We start from the raw sequence: 11,060 nt of genomic DNA, 5'->3' as shown, positions 1-11,060 counted from the left end.
TTATTAATCTTTAAATTTCAAAACGTAGAGAAGACGAATTAAAAAGATAAATCTAAGATATACAGAAGATAATTTTTTTGGTTAATTTGTTGATTTACACATAGATTTTTGCAACTTGTGCTTAACAATCTCTATGTGTTGGTGGTGGTTACCGGGAGATAGCGATGGTGGTGATTACTTCCTTCTTCCTAACAAAAAATGTATATAAATGATGGTGTTGGTGATGATTTTATGAGTTGGGTATGTCACTACATATTATTATCAATTATATTTCGCCACTCTAGATCTGTTAACTGTTGGTCATAGTGAATTTGCTCCCTAGTCCACACCAGAAGTGATATTTGATGTTTTTTACATGATTCATATAGATATTTAAGTTTTGCATGTTTTATTTGTTGAAGATCAAGACTGGTTTCAGTACTAGTGGTACTGGAAGTTGTTGTAGTAGTGGTGGTGATTGTGGCAGGTGTAATTGCAGTGAAGGTAGTAAAGGTCTTAAGTTTTTATGGATCAACTACAGTTGTTGATCCCATTATGGGATCAACTCCTATTTGTTGACAACATTTCCTTGGATTAGTATAGTCATGCTTGTATTTCAAATCATGTTTGTTACAATTTTTTTTTTATATGCAGTTAGATTTTTAGATTTTTAGGTGGTTGGTGGATCATTTTGATGTTTTTGCGTTGATGTTTTGTTTCATGGTCGAAAAATCTCTGGACTTTAATTTTTATGGGATCAACTCCTGTTGTTGACAACATTTTTTATGGGATCAACTACTGACTCTTATTGTTGACAGAATTTCCTTGGATTAGTATAGTCATGCTTGTAGTTTAAATCATGTTTGCTAAAAAAAGATCAGTTGAATTTCTTGCTGGTTTGTGTATTGTTATTCTACTAATGGTAGTGGTGGTGTTGTTGGATTTTATAGTTGTAAAGTTCTTCAAATGTTGAATTTATGGTGCAACGGCAGCATGACTGACTCCCCGTCAGATGGTGTGTGTTCGACTCACACCAAGTTCACTCATTCTTATATGTCTTTTTTTTTTGTCAAACTTTGGTTGTTGCAGGCCAAAGATGATTGTTGCAGAGATTTTGATTCACTGCTCTAACACGAAAGGGGGCTTGATGTATTGAAGTTGATTCAGTGCAACTTTTTTTGCATCTTTCTTAGGTTTCATACTAGTTGGATGTTTTTTTTTTTTTTAATTTTTATTTATGATTTTTAGTTTGTACTTGTTATGTTTGTAGTGACATACGTTCTGATTTATTTTTTACGGATGTTATTCCTGTATTTCTTATGTATATGCCAGGTTCTAGGTTCTAGGTTTTTTTATTTTTACAGGAAACTGACTCATATAAATTGTGACAACTCCAACTGTTGATCCCATTTTTTGCGGATCAACTTCCATTGTTGATCCCACTTAAAGGGATCAACTTTGGTTGTTGACACTATAATATGGAAACATTGTTCCTTGGCTCCAATTTTTTGGGTCAACTTCCATTGTTGATCCCACTTAATGGGATCAACTTCCATTGTTGGAACTCAAAAAAAAAAGCATGGTTGTATCCGTATACATAAGTTAATTCTTCCAGCTATACGTACCTGCAATCTTCAATACTAACATTCTTTCACTTCATACCAAACCAATAATACAATCATTAATGATAGATATCCGTAACAAGTAAGTTTTTTTTTTTGTAAACCAATAATTCGTAACAAACCATTACTAACAAAGCAATTAAATTGTTCAGACCCAAAAAGAACCATTACTAACAAATCAATTAAATTGTTCAACTATATACATACTTACATTTACTTAATAAGATGTTTTTCAAAATACACTAAGATTTTCTTTTCAACCATGAACAAACTATGTTAGCTAGCACTTACAGACCTACACTAGTCTAATTGTTCAACTGAGTCTTGCAATTGGATTATTTCTTGAATAGAGTTAGTAACTGAATCAAGAAGTTGTTTCGTCTTCCATGCACCTAATTCTTTAACTTTCTTAATCTCTTGCGGTACATCTTCTTCTTCATTCTTCTTTTTTGTCCTTGGTGATCTCCTCATCATTATCTTTTAGCAACCTGAGTTCAACAACAATGATAGTTAGCATTCATATTTTTAGAGTAGCAAGTAATTTTTTGTATCAACTTAGGTTGTTGATCCCAGTTATTTATGTTAACATTTTAGTTTTATGGGATCAACTATTGTTATTGATCCCATATATGGGATCAACTTCTATTGTTGATCCTATTTTATGTGATCCACTACTGTTGTTGACACCATTTTTTATGGGATCAACTACTGTTGTTGAAGAGAAAAATGTGCATACAATTTTGAAACAAATTATGGTAAATAAGCCGCATTTGAGCGAACTAGACATATCAATTCCACTACAATAAAACATGTAGATATACTCAAGAAACTCATTAACAACATAACTAGTATATCCAACCTAGAGAAATCCATATTTGAAGCAAAATCAAATTCAAAACAACAATTTCTCATACAAACATACTAGAAAACATTCAAAATCATCAAATCATGCTTGTTTCACTCAGACACAAAATACTCAGATTTGACGATAAACCATTTCCCCTCACAAAAATCTCAAGTACATCAAAACTAACAAAAAAAAGACCAAAATCAAACCTAATCAGTAAATCGCAGTGTACAAATTAGGCAAAAACAAACATATAATCATTACATTAACAAAATCAAGACTAAAACATACACAACCGGTATCAATTTTATACATGCATCATGTAAATCCGACATCAAAATCAAGCGCGTTTTACCTGTTCATTTTTTGGAATCTTCAAAGTCTTTAGATCTATTTTTGATTAATATGTAATCTAATTTGATAAAGTTGAAACTCGATTAGGTTTTTTATGTTGATGAAACCTAATTTCTACGATTGTTTTTCAATTTTTTTTCTCGGTTTTTTCAGATATGTTACCAGGATAAAGTATCAAAGAGAGAAGAAACGAAGTTATTAGCAACAACTAGTACATTTAATTCTTTAGTTTTAAGATTCTTCAATTTTTCAGATCTGGTTTTCAGAAACGAGAGTGGGAGAAGACAGAGAAAGTGAGAGAAGAGAGAAAGTGAAATGAATTTTTGATGTCGGATCTTGTTTAACGCGATATGTACATGGGGGCATTTTAGTAATCTAATAATTCGTATTTCTAGCTTCTAACAAGAATATGGACATATTTGTTTTTGGGAAGGGTATATTTATTGGGTGTCAAAAGCAATGGTATATAACTAATGTACCCTATTTTTTATCGAAGATACGGGTAGTTCATCATTTTATATAAAACAAAATCCCTTGTGTGGATGTTAATCATATGTACGTTATAATAATCTAGAAAGCCATCTAAACTTTATACATCGAAGTTAAATCCGTAAGCATAACCATGTAGTTTCTTGTAGTGGTGATTACATGGGGAGCCATCCCATTGTAAGGGTGTGCATTTGCACCTCCTACCCAGCTGGTTCCAAAGTCTATTTTTGGCCCAATAAGTTTATTTTTCTTATATACTAAGCCTATTTTTGCTTTTTTGCGCCTCCTAAAATTTTTTCTCGCCACCATAACAAAATTGTTGGCTCCGCCCCTAGGTGATTACCAAGCAGAAAAGACCACAGCAAACGAAGATCTTGTCAACAACCTTACTTGCATCCCCTTGATAATTTTCCTATATGCCTTGAAAAGCAATCCTAGAATTATGGTTCTGGAGGCAAGTAGACTCGACACCATATATCCATCAGGATCATAACGTTACAGTCGGAAACTTTTATCAATTGTGTCGATCTTTTATTCCTTTGATGGAAAGTTTCTGTTATTAATGAGGTATGTCGGGCATACATGTTTGGGATTTGGATTCATGCCAAAAAAAAAAAAGTGATTATATTTTATATTTTTTCCAGTGGTTTTTTTCTCAAAGTAACCATCTGACCATAAATATTTGAGGAAAATATCAACAACACATGGCAGTATATAATTGGAGGGACATGGGGCACGGGGAAATAGGAGACAGGAGATCCGAAGCCATTTTTCATATCCCTAACAACTAATAGTACTACGGAATACCAAAAATAGAATATATCAGTTATTTTTGTTAATTTGATATGATATTCCTATAATTTACATGATAAATATTTATGTGATTATTATAGTTATACGCCGCGGCTCGGGATTTTACCCCCAACACCTCGCCGCGCCTTACGCCTTGAACAACATAGAGTTAAAAACCATATGGGAACTTCTACTATGATAACTATGCCTTCTTACTCATTAATAGTGGTTTAACACTTCGTACCATAGGTAGGTTTCACAAAACATCAACATGAACAAGTGTATATATATTTACTACTACTAAGGTTTTGAACAAACCTTAGAATTACCAAGCATCGATGAAAGAAGAGACAATCAAACTTGACAAATTAACGTCGCCAAGATGTAGCCAAACACTTTCTTAACCAAACTTCATCCCTCAAGATCGCAACTGATTTCACTCTCCGTTCTCCATATAACCGATCAATTTCTCAAATATTGGTTTTTCTCTCTCTCTCTCTCCCCATTATTCACTAAATTTTACGACACAAAAAATAAAACGATTTTTTTTTTGCTATGGCAATCAAACTTCATACTCATATTCGTCAGATTCAACAAGATATGACGTAATCTAACTGGGAGTTAACTCCAGTTATCCACCGAATATTTTAGGTGTTCGTGAGTATTAAACGAATATTTCTTTATCCTCTTTTCCCACATACGAGATTGGTGTCATGAGAAAACGGATATTTATTTTCGGGGAACGTAGAATATTACTCTATCAAACAGGAAATCTCGATGGGAGCAGAGATGAAAAGATTGATGATTGTCATAATTAAGAACGGTTATGATATTGACGATGAAGATGCGCAGATGTGACGACTATGTCTTCATTCAACATCTCGAGTTGAGAGAATTTTTTTTTTTTTTGAAACATGAAGCTTATTAAACTACGAAGGGGCTATTACACAAGGGAATGTGATACTCGAAGATTCATCAATTACAATTAGATTAGTGGGCCACGAATCTACGTAGGCATGAAAATGGAGCAGAATGGGAACGACAATCTTCAGACCGGAGATACATTGAGGACAGAGGTTGGCGTCGAAGGTCGAAAGGCCTTCAGTCAAGGCTTTCTACAAGAAAAGTTATACTTTTGATGGGCACGCCAATGTCCATAGGAACTTCGTTGGTGGTAGAGGGGTTCGATACAATTAATTGAAGGTGTTATTTAGGCTTTTGCTTCCATATGTTGAGATGTATCACCAAAATGAAATTTGTCTAGCTCTTGTTTTTTCAGCTTGGTCCATAACTTCTAAATGGGCCCACAGATACACAACTAAAACATAGAATAGGGAAAATAAATAAAAAATACACGATGGGGAATACAAAGATTCATAAATGAAAAAGACTCTGGAAAGCCTAATGCACCTAACACTCCTAATCTAACACAGACTAATGGAAATTTAACGTTATAGTGAAGAAAATGAAGATAGGGATTCCACTGTGCCATTTAAAATACAATTAATTTTGATGCATGATGTTGTAATATGATTGATTGAAACAAAAATACTCTGGGATGTAATTAGTGTTGAATATATTCAGCCAATGAGATTTTCTATGTTGGTTACTGAGAGTACTCGTTTTGCTTGTATCTGTACCGCTTAGTTCGTTTCAAATTATTCTTGGTTAGACTATAGAAAAATACTTCATAATAATTTCAAATTATCTAATTCTTGAATCTTAGATTAACAAAGGAATCGTACCAAGATGAAACTTAGCCTTACAAATCTTGGCAAAACACAAGAACTGTACCATGAATAAACTCAACCTTAAAATTAAAATTTATAAATCAAGTTGCATAACCAAGAACTTACCCCGAACCTATCAAACTGAAACCAAAGCATAATTTAGCCATTGATTATATCAGTGTGATTAAATAAATCACCAAGAACATAGATCTTCCAAAATCATCGAGCTGAATAAAAAAACTGGTGGATTGCGGAGAAATAATATTACCTTCCAAACTTTAGGTTCATTGAAATATAAGGTAATGGGTTAACCGCGAAATACAAGACTAGAAAACGACCATGGTACCATAGGGTAAGATTGGAGAACGGGTTACTCATAAAACACAAGCCAAAGGAAGAAAACACATGTATTGATAATTTAAATTTGAAGGTATATAAAGATTATAAGTATAATTGATTTGTAGAGTCGATGCGCATTATTAATAAGGATTTCAAAGGATTTGAACATGACGGTCAGTGGGTTGTAGCAGGATCAAAGATAGAGGGGAATGTTGAATAACTAACAATCCGATGTGGTTTAAAGGTTTCTAAATTGATTTGGGTTATAAATTAGAGGCACAAGTACAAGGCATGCTTTCAAAGAATTGAATGAAAATAACACATAAAAGGGAAAATAGATAAGCACCAGAAACAATAACCTTACACTTATCATCAAGATAAGAAGATACTCAGAAAAGACCAATTTAGTACCTTTTATGATCTTCCATCATAGCACAAAACAACAACATAAAACTTTAAATCGAATAATATCTCATCATATTGGGTGGGGGTTTCAAAACATAAAAAAAAGAAGAAGATCTAATTGAGCTTATAGCCCGGTGGAATGGAGATTTAGCCGGAGAAAGATGTTAGAGCCGTTGAAATAGTTAGATTTATGGTTTTCAAGAGGGGTTCATAATATGAAGAGTTTATTGGATAAAGGGGATCTTTTTTTAGGGGAGTCTTTCTTTATAAAATTTAATGTTGAAACGGTTATTATACAATCGTCTGAAATTCAATCATTAATTACCATAATGTTAATAATTGTCGTTGTTTTAGGGAAAGTTCTGGAACCCACTAGAGATTATTATTCTAGGGAAAACATATGGCTTCCTAGTTTGGGACAATTTTATATTAAGATAGGTTTCCTAATTAACATTAGGTTTACTAGTTGTTTAGGGTTTTCCAAGGAGACTAATGCTTGTGAAGCAAGTTTATGATTACTATATAAGGAGGCTTATATGGTGATAGTTATACATGGAATTCACTAGTTTAGAGAGTTATAGAATACAATGTAGTTCTCTAAGTTTTTGAGGGATTGCATCACACCTCTTGGGGTGGAGTTTTAAGGATAAGAGAGAGAGATCATTCTATGGTGTTGAGAGATACATCGTTGGCGTTGAAAGAGACATTATAGTTCTAGGGAGAATAATTCTTGAAGTATTATTCGTTATGAATATCCAGAAGACATTTCTTAGTGAAGATAATATCACGTTGTCTTTGATGGTGGAAGAGACATCGTTAGTGTTGGAAGAGACATCATTATTGTTGGAAAAAACATCATTTAGAAGGATATCATCTCATTATGTGAGATAAGTGTTATCTTGTTTGGTTAGACATTATTCTGTTGTTTATGCAGTGTTTTCTTTATGAGAGTTATTTTAAGGTTTATGATCAACACAATATTGAATAATAGTTTATTGATTGATTCTTCAATTATTGAGTGTGTAATTCTCTGTTAGTAGTTCCATAATAATGAAGCAGTGATCGCAGTCGTATGCGTCAAAAATAATTCACTTTCTCACTCAATAAAATATAAATGAGGTATAAGATAAGAAAGAGTTCGTTTACACAGAGAGGTCTTGGGTTGTCAATATGTTTTGATTTCCTATTTAGAACAAGGGGGTTTCCTTCTTTTATGTAAACTAAAAGTAAAACAAGTAAAATAAACAAGTAAATCAGGAATATGTGAAAGTATTGGTCAAGGATTTCATCTTCATTCACAAACATGTTCTTGTCATAATAACTAGAATTGATATTTAATCCCTCATTATCAAAAGCCCTAGGATACCTAATCTAAATAATATCCCACAATTTCCTGATTTCATCACATATATATGTAAAACGATGCAAGTATGAATTCTACCAAAAGAATAACCTAACGCCCTGCGCTAATCAAGTTCAATTCCCATGGAGCATTAAGATTCATGAAATTAGGCTAATCAATGCAATTGAAATAAATTGCGCAAACAATTCGAACAAAGGTCATGGTTCACATATGATTACAAGGATATATCACTGTAAGCTATAACCATATTTATGCTACTTGGGTTCAAGGATTATCGCTCGATGATTAACCCTAAACTAGCCTTAGATGTGATTACAAGTTCTACCAATTTGCAACTTGAAAAAACAAACAATCAAATCATGTTACAATACGTCAATCATATAACTATATTTTCAGAGAACCGTGAACGATAAATATGAGACAAAACTAATATATTGAATCAAAGAACCATGTTATGTGAAATCGAACTAATCCATAACCAACAGAAAATTAAGTACTCATGCTCATGGAGTTCATAGCAAGAAGAAAAATAAAAGCTTTCATGTTTCTAAACCCTAGAATAAAAAATAGAAGAGCAGATAAAGATCGAATGCGAAGACTTTTCTCTTTTATAGGTGTTCCATTAGGAAAAATCCCGTGCACACAAACTCCTGCCAATCTTTTGCCAAAACTTAACTAAGTCTGGACGTGAAGTTGAGCCCACAAGTGAAGCCCAGTCAAACAAATCCATCAGCTCACCTGAATCAGCAGGTTAACTCGCCTGAACCGGAACCCAGCCGAGTTATGGCTGTTTTTGAGTAGTTTCCCGGCCAAAATTCATTCTTCACCCCTGCACATTCTTGGTTTTCACTCATGCTTCTGCCACAGTTGTAGCAGCTTCAACTCATCTCCATCAATGCCTTCAATTCCATCTCAGACTCACCATCTCTGCTATATTGCATAACTGCACCAGCCATTGCCTCAGTCCATTGGAGGTGAAAGACTGAGCATAACCTCGAACACCCCCAACTTCCTTGCTCTACTCTCATTCACAGCTGCGATACCTCAGTTTCATCTGCATTACTTCACAGCTACCAGTTCTCTCCTTTCTCTGCACTGTACCTGAGTCTCCACCATAGCCAATATCAATTCAACCTTCACTTCCAACAAATCTCTTGAATCAGCATCAATGCCCATCTCCAACTGAAAAATCACCTGCAACTCATACAATCCACCCAGTTCAGTTCCAAATGCTCATATAGCCATTATACCAACAACTCCAGTCCTTGTAAACAACCACCAGTTGCCCTGCATCTTTCTGTATCTCGCCTAGCCATTGTTACCTCCACCTTCAGCTCATAACTTCAGTTCATCACTCTCGAATCCACCAGCAACATATCCCAAGCCAGCACCAGTTACAGCTTTGCCTCAAGCCTTTCATAATCACCAATCAATCATTTCCTGTAGCTCACTACAACACCATCATTTATCCAAACCCAACAATGAGTTCAGCTGCAACTTCTGCTGCTTCAGCACGACCACCTCTTCCACCCTGTTCTCAAATATACAGCACAACAACATCATCCCATTGACTGCAACATCAACAACCACAACCAACTGGTGCTCAACTGCTCACACGTCTTCAATTTCATCACTTCCATCTTTGCAGTCTTTCCCAACTTCCATTCCTCTTCATCTTCTCTAATTTCATGATTTATTGGTGAAACTCATGTCTAATCTGAGACCCCATACTCCATTTTCCAATCCATCTAGCAGCAAATTCTTCCTCCATTATCTCCAATCGATAGTATCAACAGAAACCCTAGTTACAGTAAGAACCCATTTCTTCTGTGAACTCAAATATCCTTGAAGATCATCATTACCTTCATTCTCAAGATTCAGTGATAGCAGAATTTGTTTCTTCTTCCTAAATTCAAACTAAAACCCATTTTCTCAACAGCAAACCCTAGTTCTTCATATGATCTGTTTAACCTCTCATCTTCGAATTCTTCTTTAGCAACAGCTTCCTGTACAAATTCAAGTAAAACCCCTCTCAAATGTCTTCATTTCTCAAGAACCCATCTCTCTGATTTTCCTTCTCAATTCGGACAACAGTAGCAGAAATGAAGTTGGGGGAAGAAGACTGAGAAACTGATTTCTCAGATTGAGAGTTATGGACTATATCCATGGCTCTGAGTGAAATTGATATCTGCTTTTAACAGTTCTTTTTGGACTTTTGGCTGGTTGTCCCTTATCTTTGGCTTGGCTCCCAGCATCTCTTGCCTGTGAAATGGCGCTTTTGTCTTTTTCTCCCAAATTGGATGATTTCTTCTTCTTTTGCGCCAAATGACTCCAAGACACCTGATAACTCAAAATCAATCGGAAGATACATAATTTACAAGAAAACTTGCGAAGAAAGCATAAACATTGATAATAAATCAAGGTGTTTACGACACCTATCAAATTCCCCCACACTTATACTTTGCTAGTCCTCGAGCAAGTCAAACAAAATAAGTCTAAAACATACATACAACTCCGTGTCGTCGAGGCTATGGTCACACTTAGCATTTATAATAGGCCTTTAAACCCCTAGGTGTCCCTAGTGGACGAGTTATAGTCTCGTGAGGGTTTACTAGAGATATACCCACAAAACCTACTTTTTCAACTTACTAGTTCTCTGAAATGATAGCATTCAACGCGCTAAGAAGACATAGAGATTCTGCACACTAGTCATAAGAAGTTAGACACATATATAAACACAATCTCATCCTTAAAAGGTGAGAGAGATATAACCATCCCTTATCGAAAGATTCGGGTTCGGAGTGATCAAAAGTCTCGACTCTTCCTCACAAGAAAGGGTTTTATGAAGTCTCTCTCAATAATAAACAACTTTTTATGGGTCACACATGTGACCAGGTAGGAATGAAGAGAGAATTCTGCGACACGTTGAATGGTAGGAAGGCAAAAACCCTCCGAATCGTTTTGAAAACCCCCATCTTTTATAATTTTTGAAAACCCTTTTTTCTGACGATCTCTAACAAAGGAAATCAACCACTTAACGAAGGTGGGAATATGCTTACTTACATCGTTATCCGTTTGACCTGCAGTTAGCACCACTCTCACAGCATCCATAGAAACATCTCCGGTCTTTAATCCTTGTC

This window comes from Papaver somniferum, chromosome 3 (assembly GCF_003573695.1).
Source record: "Papaver somniferum cultivar HN1 chromosome 3, ASM357369v1, whole genome shotgun sequence".
Classification (NCBI taxonomy): Eukaryota; Viridiplantae; Streptophyta; class Magnoliopsida; order Ranunculales; family Papaveraceae; genus Papaver; species Papaver somniferum.
Note: the sequence above shows the minus strand (reverse complement) of the source record.